Source organism: Globicephala melas, chromosome 11 (assembly GCF_963455315.2).
Source record: "Globicephala melas chromosome 11, mGloMel1.2, whole genome shotgun sequence".
In the NCBI taxonomy this organism is placed as follows: domain Eukaryota; kingdom Metazoa; phylum Chordata; class Mammalia; order Artiodactyla; family Delphinidae; genus Globicephala; species Globicephala melas.
The window spans coordinates 49,663,029-49,688,735 of NC_083324.2; the positions used below are offsets into that span (position 1 = coordinate 49,663,029).

Here is a 25,707-nt window from a genome sequence, read left to right on the forward strand (position 1 = left end):
TTTGAATAATTCTGGTATCTGCTAGCTTAAGCCAGATTTAGACTGGCCTTATACTAGGTGAAAAGTGAGACTGGACATATAAGAGGAGAAGGTGGGATGGCAGGGCCTGGACTGGGTCAGGCAAGTGAGGCACCTGGGTATAAAATTTAAGAGTGTATCAAAAATAATAATCAATAATTTTAATGTAATATTTAAAAAAATAACAATTCGTGTAAAAAATTTATGATGAACCAAATATCAAAATTTTAAGACAAGATCAGCATTACTGAATTTTTGTTTTGCCTTGGACTCTAATATGTGAGCAGGAATATGTGAGTGATAGGGAAAGATTAGGTCAGCAAGGAAAATTAATGGACAATTTCCATAAGACTATCTTATATTTCTCAAGATTAGCAAAACTCAATCTGTATCTAACAGTAAAAACAGTAACTGAATATCTTTCTAATTGTCTTAAAGCAAGATCAACATTAAAGATTTCTATAAGCAAAGAGAGGGTTTGGGGCAGAGAGGAAGAAAGATTTATTGGATACCTGTTATTGTTTTTTGATTCCATAATTTGATATTTTATTACTATTTGATTGCTGGGGGAACTGAGCTTGGAGAGTAAAGTCCAAACTAAAAGCTAATATAGGGATAAAGGTAAAATTTACGACAGATCTGCTTTGCTCCAAAACCCGTTTTTTCCTCCACACTACTTTGTGTGTGCCCTGGTTATTTGTAAGGCGATAATAGCACTAATTCCTGCCACTTTTATTAGGGCATAATGTAAGTGAACTACATTTACTTTAACTACAAAAACACTACCAAAATAAAGGTTCATTTAGTCTTTAATTCATTCATTACCTATTTATTGGGTACCAGGAAGTCAACTATTTTGATCTGGAATATTGCAGAGAGCAATAAAAAGAGCCTGCCCTTTGGACTTCAAGTTTTCATAGATTTGCAGACTTTGAACACTTGAGTGTTCTCAATTCTTGTACTTCATATCAGAAATGAAAATGTGGCTGGTTTATTTCTGGTATACACTGTCTGGAATTGCTTAGGAAGGCAGGTAAATTATTCTTTAGATAATTGTCCAAACTTTTGCTTCTCCTCTGCTATCAGAGATATGACCCACAGGTACAAACAAAGCATCTTATCTTAGAAGCCCTATTTTTTTTCTTTTGGTTCCTCAGTTTACCAAATATAAGATGTCTACAGGTAGGGAGACTTGACATTCTGCACGGCTATTTCTAGAATGAGTAGACAGACTTCATTCTCGACCTCATGGCAACTGGACATTGAATCCTGGCGTCAGAAGAAGAGCACTGTGTTCCCTGAGCTTGTTTTAAGTTCAAGGGCATGGCAGGATTCCAAGAAATGCTGCTTCAGTTCTTCAGTTGGATAACTTAATTATATTTAATAACATATGCCAGCACATTTGAAGCGCGGTCTTTTATAGTGAATATTGCTGGTAGGTAGTTTATTATTTATTAATCTAATAACTTAAAATTCCACGATAAAAGCCTTAGTACAAGAGATTGTCTACCCTTGCCCGAATAATTACTAATGGGATGTTAATAGCTGTTATACTGGTAACAGGTCTATTAAATTATGTAGACTGAAATTGCTTTGGTGACCTCAGATGAGCAGCTCTCTGGGAATGGAGATATACTTGAGCAAGCAGAAGCAAAATCACAGTGCTCAGATAGGTTCTTTTAAATACAATATCTCCCCTGATAGGAGTGTTCAAATGAAGAGCAGAGTTTATATGAGAGTCTGGACCTTGATGTGCTTTTTGGGAATGTACCGTGCAAGGAGGTATAGCAATACTGTAGAGAAGTCAAAGCATAGGCATCGACATCAGATAATGTGTCTCTAAATCCGCATTTCTTCACTTCCAAGACAGTCTGCTAAAACTTGGGCAAGCAATTTGACCTCTCTGAGATTTGCTGTTCTTAAATGAAAAATATAGTTATGATATCAAACCCACAGTGTTGAGAGAGCTAAATGAGATCACACATATATGATGAAAACATATTAATGAGAACTTACTCAGAGATGTTCTCCTCCTTAAATTTGCCAAAGAGAATGTTTCAGTTGCTAATCCAACTTTCTGGTTTTAGACCCCCTTCTATAGAGTTCATCTCTGCCAAAGAAACCTTTTGCGATGCAGCAGAAGCCAAAAAGAACTGGACCTAAGACTCAGGAGTAAGATGGGAAGAACTTAGGAAAGAAGTTAAGTCAATAAGTAAAAAAAGTAGAGGTGGAAAGAGATTGTAGAAGGAGAGTCTGGAGAATGTGGGAAGGTCAAGAGCTGAGGAAGTGAGAAATGGAGGTACCAGAAGTTTCCATTTGTGCCCTTTGAGAGACTGGAATAAAGAAATGGGTTCTGGGACTTCCCTGGCAGTCCAATGGTTAAGGTTCTGTGCTTCCACTGCAGGGGGCATGGGTTCAATCCCTGGTTGGGGAACTAAGATCCTGCATGCCATGTGGTGTGGCCAAAAAAAAAAAAAAAAAAGAAAAATTGGGTTTCTCATTTCATTTTGTTTTATTTTAGACTGTTGAGTTCTGAAGTTTTACACATGACCTTATTGAAGAAACTATCCAGAGGTCCTAGATTTCAAATGATTATATATGTACAGTGATTATTACAGAATATGGGACGTAGGAAATAATGAATAAATTAGAATGTTTATAATAATAACTACAAAAACAATGATGAGGATGATGATAATTATAATCATTATCATATCTGAAGTGAAATGTCCATCATTAGAGACGCTCATGATGGGAGCATTTAGGAGAAATGATATTTAGTTATCCCTTTCTTCTGCAGAAATATATTTAATCAGAAAAAATACTGGAGGAGCTTTCCAGTTTTGATGAGATGGAAAATTAACATGTGCTGCTGGCCTCCTCCCCTTACATCAACCCTAGAAAAATTAGGGAAATAAAAGGATGAGAGTCTTTGGCGGAAATGTGGAGCCATCCTCATTCTCTGGGTGTGTGTGTGTGTGTGTGTGTGTGTGTGTGTGTGTGTGCGCGCGTGCGTGCGCGTGCGCACGCACGCATGTGTGTGGTGGAGTGGGCTGTGGACTTGAGGCGGTGGAGAAGCCAGGCATTTAAGGAGTTGTTTCCTGGCCTTTTCCCACATAAACTGCATTGGCCAGGCTGCTGGTGCTGAGTGGTTGGTATGAAAGCAGCACAAAATAACTGTTGGGGTGGAGGGCTGATAGAAACAACTCTTGAGGATTCATTACTTTAGCCCTTTCCCTCCAATTCCCGTGGCTGAAGGATTACAGCTGTGGATAAATATCTCTTCATAATACATTTTTTCCCTGAAAACTTCAACGTGATTTCCTGACTGGCATAGTTGCCTGTGAGTGTTGACAGTATGGAGGAATATCCAAGTCATTCCGTTGTGTCTCGGGTTCAACCCTTGTCCTCAGCTGGGATGCACACCAAGGCCAGAACTTAGACCTATCGCATTACACATTATCATGGAGCTAGTATCCCAGGCCCAAATGACTAGACACCTGAAAGTTACAGACACTGTGCAAAAAAAGAAAATCAAATAGATGACTATTTAAAATAAGTACAATAAATATACTCCCAAAGGGGAAAATATTGGCAACATGAAGTTGGGAAGAAAAGTCTTAAATTAGAAACAAGTAGAAATATTTTGGTATCAAATACTCAGCAGATAAAATAGAATAGTCAATAGACGGTATAAATACCAGAAAGACACAGATGAAACTTGGGTTACTAAGGTGAAAGACAAGATGAAAGAATTTTTTTAGAAGATAGCAGTTCATGATAAAAGGAAAGCCAGGGAGAATCAAAGTAGAAGTGTTAAAAACTAAATAATGTTCCAGGAGCCCAAAAACTGGAAGGTAGGAAATATCTGATCAAAATAAATTTATCACAACTTAAGAAAGATTTAAAAAAAAAAAAAAGTAAGATTGAAGTGACTCTGGAATGCTAACCAGGACTAACAAGGAGAAATGCACATAATGAAGTGGAACCCAGAACAAAGAAAACACAAGGAATATTCTAAAAGCTTTCAGAGAGAATGGAGAACAAGTACCAAGAAACAAAAATGAGACTGGCATCATATTTTTTAACAGAGCCCTTCATACTCTGCCACCTTCTCTGCCACCTCTGGTCACTACTGTGCACTGTCACTTACTCTTGAATCCGAGCTGGTCTTAGTGACTCACAACCAATAAAATGTGGCAGAAGTGACACTGTTTCTTCCAAGACTAAGTCAAAAGAAGTCCAGAAGCTTCTGTTTTGATGATGCTCCAGATCTTCCCTCTCCAAAGCCAGTTCCCACGCTGAGAGAAACTCAAGCCCCATGTAGGAGCTCTGGCCAGGAGTCTCAGGTAAGCCAAGCCTTCCAGTAATCCCCTCATCGCACCAAACTGATGAGTGAAGAACCCATCAGGAAGTGGATCCCTCAGCCCCAGATCTTTCAGCCCCTAGCCTTTAGAGTCATCTCCAGCTGTTAGGGTCATCCCCAGCTGTAGAGTCATCCCCCACCGTCAGGGTCACCCCCAGTTGTCACAGTCATCCCAGTTGAGGCTCCAGACATTGTGGGGAAGAAAAGAGCCACCTTCATTGTATCTTCGTGAATTTCTGACCTACAGAATCCATGAGCATAAAAATTTAAATGTTTTTTTTTTTTTGTCACTGTGTTTTAGGATTGTTAGACAGCAACAGATAACTGGAACACCTGGAGTATTCCTTCTTAAGAGCCACTTTTTAGCAGATGTAAAGAAACTCAAGTAGGCCTACTCTATTTCATTCATATATTCATTTGTTCATCCCCCCAAATATTTATTAATTATCTACCATTTGTCAAACACTGCCGAAAGTGTAAAGGATAAAATGGTGTGCATTACTGAGCTCATAGATATTACAGCCGTTTCTGAATTTGAGGGAAATAGAGTTTGAGTGAGAGCTGCAGCCTTGCATGGCATATACACAGTCTTACACACACACACACACACAGACACACTCACATACAGTTAATACAGTATTGCATGTCATATAGTCATAAATCAAATAAATGAAATCATTAATGAAAAAATAAAAATAGATGAATATTGGAATGTCTCTCTACCCTCTGCCTTTTTAAATCTTAAATTCTTTTTATAAGAGAGCTAGCAACACTCATACCCTTGCACACAAGCTTCTGTGAGCACACAAACATACACACACAACACATATATATCTTGCCTTCTTAAATATGTACATTATACACAATGAGCTAACTGCATTCCCTGAACAACAATGAAGTTCTTGATCAAGAGTAGATAATTACATCAATAATACTAATGAAGGGGATTTTTTTTTTCTTACAATAGCCTATTCAAGCTCAACCCTGGAGAACTCCAAAAGCAAATTCTATAAATTACTGAGATTCAAAACATTCCGGAGCTGACATTAACTTTTGAGCTTGCTGAATCCAATCCCTTTACTTTACAGCTGGAGCAATGGAGCCCCAGCAGGCAGTGGAACCAGATGGGTCATGCTATCAGCGGTGGTGCCAAGCAAGCTAAACTCTGTGAGGTCGGCTGAGGTCCCGTGTAACCCAGAGGAATCCTGGCATGAATTTCAAATCCTCTTCTCAATTCTGGCACTGATTCTGGTATCCATATGTCTCTGCATACATAGAAGCTGAGGCAGAGAAATGCATGAGAATTGCCAAGGTCCTAGAATCCTGAAAATAGTTGCTATATCCTGTTGCCATGACAACCCACTCAGGAAAGTACCTAGGTGCCAGACTTAGATTATTTTTTTCTTTCTGGGTCCCAGAGGAATACCAGAGTGAAATGATAACTCTTTTATTGCTACCTGGAGAGAGGCCTTCTGCCCTGTATAGCTTCCCACGATACCCCAGGGATGGTAACTGATGCAACTTGGCTGGTTTTATTTGCTCTAGAGATAAAGGTCTCTGATGACTAGTGTGTCATGAAAAATGATGGGCTTGTATGTATAAGCTAACCAGATCATGGACGCCCCAGCTAAATAAGTGGCAACTCCAGGATTCACATTCAGGCAGAGTTTGCTCTTACCCAGCATGCCTTATCATCTCTGCTGACATGTAACTGTCTATCCAATTGGCACTGGATGGCAATCACATTGCTAGATCACCACTTGTTCAAATAGGTCACCACTTCCATATTCTCTGCCCTTCTCCAAAATGCCTTTGGCCACCATCTCTTTTTCCCCATATTCCATATCACTGCCTTAGTTAGGGTACTGAGTCTTTCTCACCTGGGCAATCAAACAGCAACATGTCGTATCTCTCTGCCTCTCATGTTGGCTTTGTTCAATCCATTCGCCACAATGCAGCCAAAAAGATTCTCTTAGAAATGTATCTCAGATCTTTTTTCACTTCCATTTAAAATACAGGGCTTCTCCGTCCTTTCCTGGATCTCACACCTTTAGCAGACTATGCTCACGTCTTAGGCATACTTCTGCCACAATTAGGGTTTTCATTATTTTAATCATCTATTTGTTCTGGTTTAACTGTGACCTAATACAAGACAGAAGTTTTGCTTTTTATGCATGTTTCTCCACTTCCTAAAACACTTCCTTGCACATAGTAAACATACAAGAAGGTAAAGAAAGCTGAATTAATGGCTATCGAATTAAAATGCTTAATTAGGCCTTGGTGTTCATGTTAGGAAGCTGCCATGAAACATTCCCTATTGTATTTACGTCTAATTATGAAATTGCCATTATAAAGCATGTATTCATCTCACAGAACAATTAAAGAACTCAAATCTGACAGCCACAATTAGTATAGTACTCTGGGGACAAAATTTTTTCAATCAGAAAACAAATGGCTTTCAGTCTCAATCCAGGAATCACTGTCAGAAGCATGTTTTTGTTTTTGAAAATTAATGCCTGCTTCTCTTTAAGTACCAAAAACCATGGTCATTCTACTGGGAAACACCACTGTAACTGCTTTGAATGCACATGATCCATTAATGTCATATGTCATAATATGCCTCGTTAGAGAACACTGTTTCAGAGTCTCATAATCAGCCGTGTTTGCTGAGAATACAAAGTATTGGGAACCGTGTATTACATAGTTTAGTGAGGAATGCACAGGAAATGCTTTCACTTTCTTAAAGAAAATCTCTTCATTTCAGTTGATGACACCTTCTCTCCAGCCATATAATCTATCATCATGGGTTTTCCTTTTTCTTCCTCAATTACCATATTCAATAGCTTAAAAGACTGTTGAATCCATCTCCCCCTCATCTGCATTGCTACTACTTCTGCTCTTGCCTTGCCATCTCTTAAGAGAAACTGCAACATCCTCTTCATTAATTTTCTTGCCTCCTGTCTTAGCCCTTCACAATGCCTTCAGAGTATTCTATCTAAAAAGCAAAACTTACCATGCCATTTTTTTTTCTTTCTTTTTTTTTTGGCGGTACGCGGGCCTCTCACTGTTGTGGCCTCTCCCGTTGTGGAGCACAGGCTCCGGACGCGCAGGCTCAGCGGCCATGGCTCACGGGCCCAGCGCTCCGCGGCATGTGGGGTTTTCCCGGACTGGGGCACGAACCCGTGTCCCCTGCATCGGCAGGCGGACTCTCAACCATTGCGCCACCAGGGAAGCCCCCATTTTCTTTTTTTAAAAAACTTTTTAAATTGGAGTATAGCCTATTAACAGTGTTGTGACAGTTTCAGGTACCCAGCAAAGGAACTCAGCCATACATATATATGTATCCATTTTCCCCCAAACTCCCCTCCCATCCAGGCTGCCACATAACATTGAGCCATGCCATTTTCTTATTTAAAAGCCTTTGAACACCCTCCACGATCCAAGTTCTGTCATGTGGCATTCAAAGCCTTCTACTATTTGACTAACAATTATAGAGTATTCATTGGGTGTCAGGCACTGTTCTAAGCACTAGATATATTAACTCATTGATTCTCATAACACTCCTAGGAGGGAAGTATTATTTGATCACTAACTTACTTTCAAATTTCAAAACTTGCCATTCCCACTACATATTGTATATATGTAATGTGGTTTATAGTTCATGAGATTTTATTCGTATTTCTTCCTCTGCTTAGTATGACTTCCATTTGCTTCCCATTTCATCTTCTTAACTGGCTATTCATCATTTACAACTCATTTCAGGTATGTTATTAGCTCCCCCAAAACCTGTTTTTCCCTTTCTCCCAAAGGTGGGAAAAGAGTCTTTGTCTAAACTCCCATAACACTTTACATAAAATGTGAACGATATTCACACGCTGAATTGTCATCACCTCTTTATGGACATATAATTAGTCTGAGTCTCCAAGGACAGGGACTATGTTTTATTCTGTATCTACATTTGTATTCCACCCATTCCCAGCAAATGCCCACTGGATGCCTATTGAATAGAATGGGTACTTTCCTGCATATTCATGAAGAAGAATATTTACATGGTAAATATGATTGACCACTAGTGTAAAAAGTATGTCGGCAGGGGTGGGAAAGAAAAGGAGCTAGGGATTAAAGTAGAGGAACTGGTTCAAATCAGGTAAAAGTCATGAAAAGCCATATTTTTGAGGCAAGTTTTAAAATAAAAGAAATAGATAAAAGAGAGAAAGAGAAAAAAATTATTCCAGTGGCTAGTTTTCTGTGAGGTATTTGGAAGATGTTATTTGGAAAAATGTAAATAAAATAGATTTTACCAAGGTATAGAGAAAATATTTGGAAGAATGGTTATATTGAAATAACCAAGTGGTGAAGTATCTTAAATAGTAGCCATAGGAGAATTAGTGTTATTACAGGCAATATGGTGCCACTTAAGTTCTTGCACCAGGCAGGAGACTGACTAAGAAGGCAATTAAGAAAGATCATTAAGCAGCTGTCAGGTAGATTAGACATTAAAGATTATAGGAACAAGGAGAACAGACAAGAATCTATTGCAGACTGTAAAAATAAATTGTGGAATACTTATATGACAGAATATTATAGAGCAGTGAAAAAAAAAAACGAACTGGAACTATATATACATCACAATGGAAGAATTGCCAAAGAATAATTCTGAGAGCAAAAACAGCAAGACAACATTTACATAAAATGTAAGAAAATCAGTTATTTTTAAGGAAACAAATATGAACAAATGTTTATACTTTAATGTTGAAAAGTCATGTATGAGAAAGGAAAAGAATAAATTCAGGAGATCAGTTGTTATTTATAGAAAAAGAAAGAATACGCTTGCAGAACTGTACACAAGGGTCTTCAACTTTTTTCTACTGTTTTGTTTCTCACCCTCAACGGTGTGCATATTAGGTATTTAGTCTCAATATGCTTTATAGAGCAGACATATTTTATAATAGTAATAAATAGTCAGAATACAATGGAAATGTATTTTAATATATTCTATTGCAAATACAGCTGTGGGTAGAAAGGGAAAGAAAAGATCCATGAATTATTATAAGGGAAAAAAGGAGTTAAGATCTTTAATGAAGCATTTCAGGTCAACAAAAGTAAAGAAGAATGAAGACAGTAGAACCACTTAGGCAACTGACATCTTGGTGAGACAGTTTCATATTCCTAGTAGAGTTATGACATTTAGATATAAAGATATTTTAGAGACAGCAAGGAACATACAACTGTTGAAAGAAAATTGGATATAATCTGAGCACAGGCAATAGCTGAAAACATGTGAGTAGTGAGTTCATTGAGGGACAGAAGAAGAAAACCAAAGGGCCTTGAAACACTGCAGAGTTAGTGAGCCTGGCTGAAAGGAAAGCCGGCAAAGAAAAAGTGTGTTTATTTGTTGGCAAGGGCTCCAGAGAGAAGTCAGCTCTTTATTGAGTTCGAACATAAGGAGAAATACCCAAGAATGTAAGCCTTTCATCACATTTTGTTTCATCTGTCACTGTATTTACTTTCCCTTGAGAATTTAAAAGGAGAGAGATCTGAGTGAATTTGAAATTTGCTATTTTATAATGTTAAGTCTAAAGCTTCTAAATAGTTTTGAAAAATCATCAGGTCGGTTAGAGATTTATTTAGAACACTTTAAAATGCGCCTGTCTCTTAAGTTTCAAGCCACTCTTTCCTCTTCTACACATTATCACCTACATTTGACTTTCAATAAGAATAAGAAAACTATGATTGTCACTAATATGTGTTGGGAGGTTTCTATATGACAAGAAAAGCACAAAACTTGTATATAGATGATCTCATCTAACCCTCACAACTTTATAATCAAGGATTTATTTAATCCGCAACTGCTTTTTAGCAATCGGTTTCTATTATGTGCAGACACTGTCCTAGGTGCTGAAAATAATTCCTGCCCATACGGAGCTTATATTCTTGTGGGAGGAGAGACCATAAATAAAATAAATTAGTATAATATAACATACAGTTTTATTATATTTGTATTGACACAAATAATGAGGGAAAGGGGGTTGAAAGTTCATGGGGGTGGTGTTTAATTTTAAGTAGGACGATCAGAGAAGGTCTCATTGTGCCACTGATTTTATTAAAGCCTGGAGGAGATAAGGAAGTCAATGGTAATAATGATATCGGAAGTGAACTCACAGCAGAGGAAAAGACAAGAACAAAAGCTTATACCCCAACAGCATGAAGCCTGATTGTCTGGGGTGTGACCTCAGGGCAGGGAGAGTAGTAAGAAATGGGCTTGGAGGAGAGGGGGGGAGCGGAGGGGAGAGGAATCCTGGAGAGGCCTGGAAGCCCTTTCAGGGAATGGTGCCTTTACTTTTAGTGAGATAGGAAGGCTCCATCAGGCTCTGAGCAGAGGAGTGGCCTGATTTGAGTTCTATTTTAGCAAGATCAGTACAGGAAACAAGGGCAGACATAGCAGTGCCCAGGGAGGGGGCAAGTGGGAGTTGCTGATGACTTAGACCAGGGTGGGAGCTGTGCAAGCTGGAAGAAGTGATATTTTTCTGGCACAAAGTGTTTTGGTTGTGATGGGAATAGGAAATTGCTCATTAATGCATATGTGATTTTGAGGCTAGCATGCTTGTAAGGTCCTATCTGATGGATTAAGTACTCTTTTTTTCTTTCTTTAAACCATTGGGAAACCATCATTTGTTCCACATGCTATGGCTACACTGCATGCAATGACCTCCATCTGTTGCATATAGATCACTGCACAGTAAATTCCTTTCTATTCTTTTTTTCATTAGACAACTGCAATAAAATTAATTCTAGTGGCTGGTTACACTGCCATTTTTATGATGTCAAAACAATGTCTCACTTTACTAAAGAAGTTAAACAGGAAAGTCTGATCTTGTGGAACTATCCTTCTATGGTGAACTATCACTGCATAAATAAGCATATGTTGCTGATAATTTAATACAGTTGCAGATCTGGGGTGAATTTGATCAAGTTGACATTAAAACATGCCCTACTAGTGTCAGTCAGGTTTGTCTGCCTGCATATCAATAGATAAATATTGTTACTGTGGATATTCACTTGGCATCAAGATAATCACAAATACCAATCAAATGTAGTCACTAGAGTTATGAGGTCACCCCTGGTAATAAACTGGCCAGATGGATGATCCAGGATATCCCTTTATATCTTTTTAGACTAAATTCCACAGAAAATATAAAAATAAATTATAGTGCTAAGTTCAGATAATGATAAATATCTTACTGGTGCTTATAAAAGCAACACGATATTTTGTTATGATATGATTCTTTCTTCTCAGAAAGCAGTTGCTATATTAGTCATATATCACTCCAATCACACTATGTAACAAATTACCTCCAAAACTCAGGAGCTTGAAGTAGCAATCCTTCATTTCAGTGGATCTGCAGCACCTGAGGATCTGCTCCCCTTGGCAGGGCTTAGCAAGGCGGCTCTGCTTCAAGTTGCAGGTCAGCGAGTGAGCTAGGAAATACTGTTCCCTGTGTGTTTATCCTCCTTGAACAGGGGGCTAGTCAAGGCACCTTCTTCTCAGTGATGGCAAGAGTGCAGGAGAGCTGACCAACCTGAAAAGTTCAAGCAGGAGTGAGCTACAGCTGGTTGTACTTATTCACAGAGGTTGACTGTTGTATTTTTAGCCTTTTGTGAGTTGGTTGTTAAAAACAGCCATTATTAAAATTTAAATGATAATAAGTCACAATTAAATACATTACATTGTAACAAAGAGAAACAAAGATAAATATTTAAAATGTATCACTTTCTCATTATGTTTCTACATTCTCTTGGTATCTAGAATCTCAAGGTTATTTAGGTCTATTCTGTCTGTATGGTAGAAATACTACAAATGGTTATGTCTGTATGTCTCTTCCCAGCATTGCACTCACCAGTGTCTCCCAGGTAGCTTGAAAGTGGCAGTAGTGGGAGTATTGATACCATGGAAATTAGCAAATGCAACAAATCAGAACGTTTCTCCTCATGTTGTTAACAACTGATTCTCCACCCACGGCGTTTAATAAATTGAGAGTTGATTGTTGAACATTTTCAAGGAGAGCATTCATTTCAAGCCTTTGCTTGAATCAGGTCTGCAAATATCCCATCAGCCGAAATCAAGCAGTAATGAAACACGTTCTACCTTTAGTCAAAAGACTGCAAAAGGACTCAAAGGTACATCCAGGAAGAGGGATAAATTGTGGAAGTCCAATCCACCACAGTTAGGAAAAGGCACAAAAGCCATGTGGACAGGGAAGTCAGTGTTTCCCTGTATGAGTGAGTATAGATAACTTTGATTTTCCTCAAAAGCGACTATTCCTCATTATTGCTAACATTTCTTAGAGAAAATATTTAAAATTGACAATTTGGATTACAAAATAGATTCTTTTCTATTTGTACTTATAAAACACTGTTTAATTATGATGGCAGACAAACTTGAATAAGCTGGCAAGAGTTGCTTGTTTGTGATTCCTGAACTCTGATAAGCATAATTCCTAGTAAATTTTATTTCATTCTGAATCTATCATGTTCCACCCAAACCCTGACTCTTTCAAGATACTGCAAAGCTGACATGGTCTACGAGAAAAAACCTCTAAGCTTAATTCCATGAATTTAATAGTCTTACTTTCCTCACATGCAGATTTGTCTGTTAATTGGAACTAGTATTCCCAGCTGCACTGAGAACGTTTTCTGAACAAAAGGAGGAGGACATCTTAAAAATTGCAGTGGAAGTCAAGGCAAACCATAATTTACATTTCAGAATATAAATGCCCCAGGGAAGCCTTCTTCCTCTGCTGCCTGGAACTTTGATTGGCATTTCAATAGGACTCCACCAAATTGGAGGTTGGTCCCAGGAAACCCATCCTCATGGTTTCCAATGACTGTAGTTCCAGGCATCTGATCTGAGAAAATAATGTCTCTGAGATCAGGACTTTAAGAAGTTCAGACATCCATGAAAGCCAATGAGAGCCAGAAAAGGAACCCAAGGAAGAGAGCAAGGACATAGGTCCTAAGGATTTGCATTAATAGATGCTTCACTCTGGAGATCAGATGTATTTCTAATTCAAGTTAATTCTGCTGGTATGGTTGTCAATAAAATGGCAAAGAGCAAATACATATCCCAGTCCTACCTCAATACTCATCCTCTCCAGAGATAATTATCTTCCATAATCTCTCTTTAAAGCATTATAAAAATGGCATCTTCTTGGATATATAAAATTCCTAGAAATTACTGGATAAAAATTTTATTTTGGTTGTTAAAGTCTGGCCTCTTTAGCTCTAAAAATCATTTTTTAAAAAGAGAGAAAGAAATTGAGGTACTTCAGAGTTATTCTCAACTTCTCCCTATACTTAAAAATGGTCACAAAGTTCTATATCACTCCTTTTCTTTTCCAATTCTCCAAAGCATGTAGCTGGAAAACAGTAACCATGCTTTAACCTCATGTCTATTTTTTTCTTTTGTTGCTTGTGCTTTTGGTGCCATATCCAAAAAAATCATCAGCAAGACCAGTGTCAAGGAGATTTTTCTCCTTTTTATTCTAGGAATTTTACAGTTTCCAGCCTTACATTTAAGTATTTTTTTTTAATTGAAGTACAGTTGACTAATAATATTATAATTAGTTTCAGGTGTACAACATAGTGATTTGATATTTCTATAGATTATAGTCCATATTATTATAACATGTTAACTATATTCCTTGTGTTGTACTTTACATTTTGTAACTTATTTAATTTATAACTAGTAGTTTGTATCTCTTAATCCTCTTCACCTATCTTGCCCCTCCCCCAACCCCTCTCCTCTGGTAACCACCAGTTTGTAGTGTATCTATGCCTTTACTTCTGTTTTGTTATACTTACTCATTCATTTTTTAGATTTCACATGTAAGTGAAAACACAGTATTTAACTTTCTCTAAGTTTTTAATCCATTTTGAGTTAATTTTGTAACTGGTGCAAAAAAGCATCCAGTTTCATTCTTTTTTTTCTTTTTTTTTTTTAAGATTTAATTTTATTATTTTTGGCTGCGTTGGGTCTTCGTTGCTGCGTGCGGGGTTTCTCTAGTTGCGGCGAGCAGCGGCTACTCTTTGCTGCGGTGTGAGGGCTTCTCACTGCAGTGGCTTCTCTTGTTGTGGAATACGGGCTCTAGGTGCACAGGCTTCAGTGGTTGCAGCACATGGGCTCAGTAGTTGTGGCTCACGGGCTCCAGGGCACAAGCTCAGCAGTTGTGGTGCACAGGCTTAGTTGTTCCATGGCATGTGGGATCTTCCTGGACCAGGGCTCGAACCCATGTCCCCTACACTGGCAGGTGGATTCTTATCCACTGTGCCACCAGGAAGTCCCAGTTTCATTCTTTTACCTGTGAACATTCAGTTTTCCTATCGCCATTTGTTGAAGAGACTATATTTTCCCTACTAAGTATTCTTTACTCCCTTGTCAAATATTAGTTGCCTGTATGTGTGTGGATTTATTTCTGGGCTCTGGATTCTGTTCCATTTGTTTTTCTGTCTTTTTATGCCAGTACTATACTGTATTGATTACTATAGGTTTGCAATATACTTTGAAATCAGGCATTGTGATACCTCCAGCTTTGTTCTTTCTCAAGATTGCTTTGGCTATTGGCGGGGGGGTGGTGCTCTTCTGTGGTTCCACACAAATTTTAAGATTGTTTTTTCTCCTTCTGTAAAAAATGCCATTGGAATTTTGATAGAATTTTGAATCTACAGATAGCTTTGGATAGTATAGACATTTTAACAATATTAATTCTTCCGATCCATGAGCACAGAATATATTTCCATTTATTTGCATCTTCTTGAATATTTTTCATCAGTGTCATAGTTTTCAGTGTACAGATCTCTCAATTACTTGGTTAAATTTGTTCCTAAGTATTTTATTGTTTTTGATGCTATCACAAATGGGGTTATTTCTTTTTCAGATAGCTAATTTTTAGTGTATAGAATTGCTACGGATTGTCATATGTTGATTTTATATCCTGCTACTTTACTGAATTCATTTATTTGCTCTCACATATTAAAAAATTGCTTTTGTGGAGTCTTTAAGGTTTTCTACATATAAAATCATGTCACCAGACAATTATACATTTTCCTTCCCAATTTTGATGCCTTTTATTTCATTTTCTTGACTGATTGCTGTGGCTAAGGCTCCCAGTACTGGTGAGAATGGGCAAACTTGTCTTTTTCCCCATCTTAGAGGAAAAGCTTTCAACTCTGATTCCTCTGGCATATATTCTGCATGTTGAGATTGTTTTATTTTTTCGATTGTATTAGTTATGCACTCATCTTTCTATTTGAGATTCTCCTGTGCATGCAGTTTGATCTACCTTCAGCAATCTTGGAAGAAGGAAAGGACATGCTTCTCATGGGTATACACAAGTAGCTTATGTGTGGGTGTATGTGTTCTCTTTTCCTCTTTTTTTTTTTTCTACAGGGAGCATTTGCTTGCCTCACTGGTCTCAGTGCTTACACTCACTGCTCTGGTTGATTAGAACCAGATTGAGACATGGAGTTGGGGGCCACTGGCTGAGTTATTTAAAAGTTAAACACATCCTACACCTGGTTCTCTGTAATATCTAGACTGAAAATACCAATGGAGTCACTATCTCCTTTTACTGTCATTTTTCACAGAAGTACTCTCCTGTGTTTGTTTTAGCATGCTTTCTCCTTAATTAGTTGGGTCCTATCAAAGTTTCATCTCTTAGAGTCTATACTTGTGAAACATTAATAAACTGAAACCTCAATTAGAGCTGAGAGACCAGAAGAGGGAACTTTCATGCCCTGTGCTGAGGGTGGAGCCCAAGAGGAAGAAGAAAGAGTCCCCTTCTCTCCTGACAAGGGCTCAGCCAATGAAAATCCATGAGCTCTTTGTTTACTACAGCCCTCCCAACTTCCTTTTCCTCTCTATAAAAGGGTTCTCCTTTCCTTCCTGTGTGGGAACTTGCACATGACTTGCCATGAATATAGACCCTGAGTTGCAATTCTCTGCTCATCCTGAATAAATCCATTTTTGCTGCAGAACTATCTGAAAATCTATTTGTTTTAGGTCAATGAACTCCAACTTTGACATGTTTTAAGGGTTAGAAGATGAGGAGGCAGGAGATGTGCTTAGCCCTCTATATTGATCCTAAGCCAGTATTGCAAAATGTATAAGCATGAGATACATTAGTGATTGTGATAAAGATAATGATGAAGAGGATGCTTTATTTTGGTTTACCATTACTCTAATCAGAATGGATATTCAGCTAATATGCACCAGGATATCCACACTAGCTGTATATAACCAGCATCTATTTTGATTGGTTCCTGCCCATGCCATGCTTGCTGTTAAATAATGTAAATATCGTATTTAGCTGTGATGCTTGCAAGGTACACAAAGAATAATCTGGAAAAGCTGGTAAGGAAATAACACTTCGGAAGTTCTTGCCCTTTTAAATTGGTAGAGTTGCCGACATCTTGTTTCTCTGCCTATTTGCTACAGGAATCTATTAAGGAATCAGAGGAGAATGTGCCTGTCCATTTGATAGGAAGCAAGATGTGGTGCAGGCACACTAGACCAAAATAAATCTCTCACTGATGTATTACTAAGCCTTGGTTTTCATCCACTAGAACCACAAAAACGGACTCATGTTTTTTTTCCCTTCTAGGTATCTATTATGACAAAGCCTAAGGTCTATATTGCCCCAAACTTTAAGCAAGCTATTCCCACATAAACCTGCCATCTTTACCCACTGAGATGAGATGCAAATATCTGATAGGATTAAATACCTTTCTTAGGATATCACTTTCTTGTTTTAGTCTTCACCCTTTGACTTTATTCTTTAAAAAGATGTGTTTTTTTATTTTTGAATTTTATTTATTTATTTATACAGCAGGTTCTTATTAGTTATCCATTTTATACATATTAGTGTATATATGTCAATCCCAATCTCCCAATTTATTCTTAATGTCACATGAATGCAATTTTATTTTTTGGAAGATGGTCAGGGTCTGCTGACCATCCTTACACACAGACTGCCTGGAGCTAACTCTAAGTACAGCTCCAGGGGTTAGAGATAAAAAATAATAAAAAAGTGAGCAGGGGTTTATGTGTTGGCATGTCAAATTTCTAGGCAACCAAAGGAAAAACCTGGAAACATTATTTTATCCGTAATAATGAAAGCTTGAGGTCTTTGGGACACAGGAGGTGGTTAAAAGGGCCTTCAAATTGCAGGCTTGGAGATTTCCTCAAAATGCCTCCTCCACAGCTGTCCTCTTAATGCACCTGTCAGAGGCTCCACTCTGTTCTGTAATGGTTTTTAAAATGTCATACTCCCATGTAAAGATTTCACCCCTTTTTCTCTAAGCAAATTTTGCTGAAAGCAAAACAAAATAGGCCTTTGAAGTGGGGGAAAAAAATCAAACGCCTAAGACATAAAAAGGAAAATTTCAAATTTGGAAGATTAATACCAACTTTAGGACTGCATTTTTGGGGACCAGCAGTGTCCAGTAAATTCTGATGACAGTCTGATGGCGCTTGAAACTGGACACTGAAAATAGCACACTTGCAGATAGGACACTTACAATATTGATAATATTGCAGATTATCAATATTCACCAATATGTTAATCTTGAAGCTCTAACAACTGCTTCCAATTTCGGTTAAACTAATCTCTTCAAGCAGTGGTTCTCAAAAGTGTGGTCCCTGCACTAGTAGCAACATCACCTGGGAGCCATTAGAAAAGTTCATTCTCAGGCCCTACCCCAGACCTACTGAATCAAAAACTCTGAGGGTTGGCCTTGCAATCAATTTTAATGAACTTCCCCACAAGATTCTGATATCTCAGAGAATCATCCCGGGAAGAATGTCATCCAAGGTCACAGCCATGGTACTCTCCCTTTGGATATCTCAATTTCCCCTATGTATAGTATTTCTCTGGGTAAGTAAACAATGTTCATATAAAGCTGCAAAGGACTGGCAGAGATTTCTAAAGTACCAGGAACTGGGAGTGTGGGCAAAGCTTGCTATTTGGCCAATAATCCTGGGCCTGCCCCATCCGGGGACTTTGACCTCTATACAGACGAGACATTTGGCTATTAGAATTTCTCTGTCTCTGCTCCTCCAGCTCCCAAACCTGCTTCTGGCCTCATCCTCACTGGGTGACCAGCCTGAACTCCCTTCCCCCACTGGTTGGTGTTCTGGTTTGTTTTCAACTCTGCTTGCTTCCTTCATTTTCCCCATCACTCCTTCTATCAGCTCTCACCATGGAAACAAGCCCTGAATCAGCGGGAGGTCTAAGAGGCCAGCATTTCCCAGGGAGGGTGATTAACACTGTTCTGTCCATTCCCAATCCATTTGTATTTAAATTTAAAATCTGTCTTCTGGTGTATCTAATACAATTGCCATTTCTGGAATGAAGAAACGGATTGAGAGAAGCTCAAAAAAAGAAAAAAGTCCCAAGGTGACACAATTCTCAAATGCTTGATGTGGAAACCAAACCTATTTTTACCTGCCTGTAAATTTCTTGTTGCCATCCCTCACCACACTCTCTCAGATGTGTTAGGCTCCTGTTTTGTCTGTAAGGTCTGTACTGTACTTCTGGTTTGTATGGACAGAAACTTAGGGCTTGAAAATTATAGGTGTTGCTGAGTTTGCCTAGTTCTATTTATAAACGAAACACAGCCGATGCTTTCGTTTCAGATACAGATCACAGAAAAAAGGTAAAACAGTTCTTAATCACTTGCCATTTCTTTCCTCTTCTTTCACAGAGGACTGTGTTACTTTTTCATCCGCACTTTAAAAATACCCTTTGGAAATGCCATTGAAGATGAAGGAAGGAGAGAAAGATGGGGTTTATCCTGGTACGCTTTGCAGGTCAAATATAAAACTAAGGACAGTGGCACATATAAAAAGGAATATACTTTTTCTGCTTTAATCAACGTGTGAGTAGGGCAAAAATTAATTAATATTTTTTAAGTTTAAAATAAGGGTGCACCAACTGAAGTCAAGTTCAGGAGTCTGAGTGGTGAGAACGATTCTAATATGAGAATCTGTATAAATGACATAGAGTGAACCCAAATACCTTCTTGGATTAGACTCTCAAAACTGTTTTTACCTCTCCTTTCCAATCAGAATCTGCACTTAAGAGGAAAAAATGAATAAAACTGTTTGGTTCTCACTCAAAGGAAATAAGAAAATAAGGATGCAAAACAAAACAAAACAAAACAAAAAGGAATATGTTTGGATATCTTTACCTCTCCAGAGGCAACAGCCCAGAGAAATGGGCTTAAAGCTACAGCAAAAAAGATTTGAGCATGACTTGGTCAGAAAGGAAGGCCTAGGGTTGCTAGTTGTTTTTCCAGTGTTGTTTTTTGGTTAATAAATCTGGCTAAAACTACTCCAAAGATGACAAATGCAAGAGACAAAGAGACATATACAAAACTTGTGAATGGGGGTATGAGAAATGAAGCCACAGCAGACAGCTAAGAAATAAGACACAAAGGGAAGTTTGTGTATATTACATCAATGTCTCTTTTTAGTGGATGAGGCATACAAAGACTGGTGAATGAGCTGTCTTCAGCCTTTCCTTTTCATATATATGGAGCACAAGGGAAAAAAAAAAGACTGTGTATATCTTGGTGTTCTCTTCCATATAAACATTGGAATCAGTTTTTTGATATCCACAAAATAACTTTCTGGAATTTCAATTAGGATTGTGTTGAATCTATAGATCAAGTTGGTAAGAACAGATATCTTCACGATATTGAGCATTCCTAAACAAGCACATGGAAGATCTCCCCATGGGTTTCGTTCTTTGATTTCTCTCATTAGGGTTTTATAGTTTTTCTCATATATTTATGTGTACGATACGTAGTATCATTCCTATAGTATCATATGTATACATATATAACACATATTTCTGTATTTTTTGTTTCATTTTTCTCTGCTGTAATTCTCCATCATTTGATCCAGTTTTGCCCATTTATTCTATAATTTCCTTGGCAAATTTATAATACTTATTTCCAACACACTGTTTTTACTTATTTTTATTTATTTATTTATTTGGCTGTGCTGGGTCTTAGTTGTGGCATGCGAACTCTTAGTTGCGGCATGTGGGATCTAGTTCCCTGACCAGGGATTGAACCCATTGGGAGCTTGGAATCTTAACCACTGGACCACCTGGGATGTCCCCAATACACTGTTTTTAAATTTTAATACCAGAGTCTCTGTGGATCTACCTCTATTATATACTTTTACCTTTGCCTATGTACCATATTTTTTAGACCTTTTTACATGGTTCATACTTTTTACTGTGTTCTGGACATTGGATTTAAACAAAAATAACAGAGACTAGAGTTAATACTATTTTTTACCAAAGCAGGCAAGAGAGTTCTATTGTGAGAAAACGAAGGACAGAAAATGTTCCCTTTCATCTGTTCAGGTATTTAGCTGGGTCTAAGCTGTGTGTAGCTTTAATTAGTTTCAATTTGCATTTGGTTTTTAAAATCTTCGTTGAATCTGACTTGTTTTTAAATTTAGGGCTCTTCCTCTTGAAGGTTTCTGGGATACAGATACCACATGACTATGAAAGATTTCCTTCTGCTTATAGCATGTGCCACCCCCCGCCCCCTGGCAATGGCAGGTAGTAGGACAGAATATGCAAGCATGGAGAACTAGAGCTCTATTGGGGGAGATTCCAGATCCCAATCCCTCTTGACATCCCACACAGCCATTACTTCTGAGAAATCTGATCCACAATCACAGTGCCATTGAAACCGAGCAGGTCCTTCCTCCCCATGTCCTCCGCCTGGCTTTTGTCTGTGCAAAAACTTTAGCCAAAGAATACGTTTAATCAGAGAAGTGAAAAAATGCAGAAACAAAGGAAAATAGTCCATCAAGACTAAATAATAATAGTTTAGTCATGAAGCAAAGTCAAGGACCTTTAGTTCCTCCTCAAGTGCTATATATAATATCCTGCGAGCTGTCTTATAGATACTAAAACCCCCACCAGGTGGAAGAAGTTAACTACATGATGACCAGACTGTAGCCATGACATAAGCTGCCGCAATTCCAAGAACAGCCTCGAAGAAATGGGAACAAATTGACCCTGGAACTGTACTTAACACAATCAAGACCATGCTGATCAGACCATCACATGACCAGTTTCAAGATGACTGTCAGAGCTGACTGTGCTGTTTCCGCATGTAGCCCCCTCCCTCCTGCCTGTAAAAGCTCTTGCCCATTGGTTGTCAGTGGGGGGAGTGGGCCTTTGGACATGAGTCTGCCCTACCCACTGTTTGCCGGCCTGCAAAATAAAGCAAGCTTTCCTTTCCACCAGCCTTGCCTCTTTATGGGCTTTACAGCGGCGAGCAGCCAGACTCCGCTTTCGGTAACGCTATCACCACTTACATATATTGACTCATTTATTATTAATGACAACATTGTGAGAGATTCACTATTATTGTTCCCATTTTGGAAATGAGAAAACTGAGGCAGAGATGTTCAAACAAGCAAACAAACAAAAATCCTTGCCCAAGGTCATACAACTAGTAACTAGCTCACATGAAGTTCAGGCTCTGTAATCAGTATAGCAAGCTCAATTTCAGAAGGACTTCCCTGGGGAAGCTGCTTTCTACGGCTTGAGAGCTAGAATTAGTAATAAAGGATGTCTTGTACATATTTCAATCCCTTTGCTCCTCCATACCCCCAGGTAGGGCTGTTTCTTTTCCAAACAATTGTTTGAATAAAGAAGCCATGTCTGCTCTATCTCTGTGCGTTTTCAGAGGGTACTGTTTAGCATACCCTATATGATTCTATCAACATCAATAAGATTGGTAGGCTTATACTTTACCCTGATCATGTCCTGCTCTTTATATATGTCTGCTTTCCCGGTTCCATTTGGCTTTGAGCCCCCCTGACTGAACCCTGTGCTTGTTCTTTGGACAGAAGGAGGGATCTGACTTTTCTTTATCCCATGATCTGTCTCACTAAGCCTCCATCTCTGGTTGTCTTGGTCAGTAGAAAGCCCTTTCCCAGGCCCTGAGAGCACATCTTGGCCTTTGTCCCTTCTGGGTTTTTTGATTAGGAGGAATTTGGATGACAACAAGAAGACAGCAGCAATAGCTTAGATATATTGCCTATTAAACATTTGCATGTGTCTCAAATGCTGATAAATATTATTCTGACTGGAAACTATATGGTTATTAAATTTTGTATTTTGTGCTCCAATATGAAATGATTCAATTATGAATGGAACTGAAGCCAAATTTAAAAAAACGCAGAACAGGTAGATTCAATAATGTAGATACTCAATAGTATTTTATGTGTCAGGTTTCAGGCAAGACTGAGGATGAATTCTAATTCAGGTTGAAAGAATATTCAGAGTGTCACCTCATACCAAGCAAAGAGCTACACTGTACACACAACAAGTGGATATTCCACCAACATTCATTTTGATAAATGTAAAAGACCATCATTGGCGTTTAGATAACCAATGTTCATATTTGGGGCTCTCACTGTCATGACAAAGATTGGAAACAGAACGGAAAATGTCACAGTATCAGGTATTTTTCTAAAAGTACAAGAACGTGTCACTAGTATCTTGTGTTCTTACGAGCACATTTTCTTTAAGATGAAAAATGACAACTCAACATGACTGTTCTCTCCACAAAGCAGAGAACAAAGTCCAAAGAGAAGCATACTAATTTTCCAGCCAATGACTATTCTGGTGCTTAAATAACCTAAATACTGTGGGCAACTGCTTTAGTTGCAGAGAAAATACATTCAGAAATGAAGTAACCATCCCCAGCTAATGACAACGGGAGCCCACCCTTATTCCTGCATTTAGCGAAGGCCTGTCCTGCTGTCTTTTCCTTTGAAGTTCCACAGAGAGACACATTAAGGGGGTGAATGCTTCCATTTCGGGTTCCATTTAGGCCACCCTATTAACTTTCTGTTAAAAGCTTTTTCTTTTTCGTTTTTTTTTTTTTTCCCCATTTGAACATTTTCTTGTAAAATCTCTGGCCGGAAGAAAAATTCTTTTTAGAAAACTTTGACTGAAATATAGAAGCAGGTGTTAAGTTACAAGCCTTTGAAAAGCAGTGTAGGTTTTCCAGCTCTGTAAAAAAATATTCAGTTCTATTTTTTACTTGCTATAGTCTTAAGTCAAATACAGTTTGATATAAAACTCCAAATCTGCCCTTAATTGATCCTATTTGAGAAGCAGCGGGTCAAAATTTTGGTGAAATTTCATGCATTAACTTTTTTTAACTGAAACTCCTGACGATCACAACCCTAGGATGATGCTATTCACTGCTTTATCCCATACTTGCAGGTATAAAAAATGGCAGAATCGTTATTCTGAAACAATCCCCTAGTTGTCCCCTGTGCAACATTTGTAAAGATATCACTTGGCATCTCATAGGGGACTGCCAGTGGCTTAAATTATGATTAGCCAGAACAGCTAGGAAAGGGGTAATTTGAGGATGCATATTAGGACCTTCTGCTCCCAAATACCAAGTGTGCTATCTCTTGCTACTATAGCTTAGGTTCTTTGCATGTTGAAAACTTCAGAGAGGTTTTTGCAGTCATTTGTGGATGTGCAGGACCCTGGGAAGTACTCAATGTTAAGAACTAAGATCACAGCAAAGGAAACCATAAACAAAACAAAAAGACAACCCACAGAATGGGAGAAAATATTTGCAAACAAAGTGACCAACAAGGGACAAATCTGTAAAATATAAAAATAGCACATGCAGCTCAACATAAAAAACAAACAAACAGGGGCTTCCCCGGTGGCGCAGTGGTTCAGAGTCCGCCTGCCGATGCAGGGGACACGGGTTTGTGTCCCGGTCCGGGAAGATCCCACATGCCACGGAGCGGCTGGGCCCGTGAGCCATGGCTGCTGAGCCTGCGTGTCCGGAGCCTGTGCTCCGCAACAGGAGAGGCCACAACAGTGAGAGGCCTGCATACCGCAAAACAAACAAACAAACAACCCAATCAAAAAATGGGCAGAAGATCTAAATAGACATTTCTTCAAAGAAAACATACAGATGGCCAAAAGCACAGAAAAAGATGCTGAACATCACTAATTATTAGAGAAATGCAAATCAAAACTACAATGAGGTATCACCTCACACCACTCAGAATAGCGATCACCAGTAAGTCTACAAACAATAAATGCTGAAGAGGGTGTGGAGAAAAGGGAACCCTTCTACACTGTTAGTGGGAATGTAGATGGTAACAGCCACCATGGACAGCAGTACGGAGGTTCCTTAAAAAACTGAAAATAAAGCTACCACATGATCCAGCAATCCCACTCCTGGGCATGTATCCAGGGAAAACCATAATTCAAAAAGATACATGCACCCCAATATTCATAGCAGCACTATTTACAATAGCCAGGACATGGAAGCAACCTAAATGTATATCGACAGAGGAACGGATAAAGATGTGGTGTGGGGTGTGTGTGTGTGTGTGTGTGTGTGTGTGTGTGTGTATATATATATATAATGAAATATTACTCAGCCATGAAAAGAACAAAATAATATCATTTGCAGCAACATGGATGGACCCAAAGATTATAATACTGAGTGAAGTAAGCCAGACAGAGAAAAACAAGTATCATATGATATTGCTTATATGTGGAATCTAAAAAAATGAACTTATTTACAAAACAGAAATAGAGTCACAGATGTAGAAAACAAACTTACAGTTACCAGGGGAGAAAGGGTGGTGGTGGTGAGGGATAAACTGGGAGATTGCGATTGACATATACACACTACTATATATAAAATAGATAACTAGTAAGGACCTACTGTACAGCACAGGGAACTCATCTCAATACTCTGTAATGACTTATATGGGAAAAAAATTTTAAAAACAATGGACTCATGTATATGGGTAACTGATTCACTTTGCTGTTCAGCAGAAACTAACACAACATTTTAAATCAACTATACTCCAATAAAAATTTTTTTTAAAAAAAAACTAAGATCACATTAAAGAGAATCTTGTGAGAGTAACAGATTAGTCCTGTTTTGAGAAGGCTTAATAACACACGAGGTTAGGTTCATATAACCCTTGATGATGAAAGCTTCTCAGTCAAAAGAGGTCATAATGGATGCTTATATAGAGGAAGTAGAATATCCAAACAAAACCTTTTCATAGGGAAACTGCAACTTTTGGACAAAGTGGATGGGCTAAATATCACAATGTGAGAGTTGGAGGAATGGACTTAAAAGTGAGATGCGGGATCATGTAAGCCAGTTAAGAAAGGGATTTACCCATAGTCCTTGAGGAACGATGGAAGCCTTTAAGGAGAAAAATGAAG

The 25,707-nt window shown here is 38.4% G+C and overlaps 1 long non-coding RNA gene across 1 annotated transcript in view; it reads right to left on the minus strand.

Moving 5' to 3' along the window:
- Positions 1 to 11,850: 11,850 nt before the first annotated feature.
- The window catches only part of LOC132598121 (uncharacterized), a 149,480-nt gene continuing 135,623 nt past the window's right edge, over positions 11,851 to 25,707 (minus strand). The window contains exon 4 of the long non-coding RNA XR_009565850.1: positions 11,851 to 11,964. This is a non-coding gene — a long non-coding RNA (uncharacterized lncRNA). The remainder of the gene's footprint in view (positions 11,965 to 25,707) is intronic.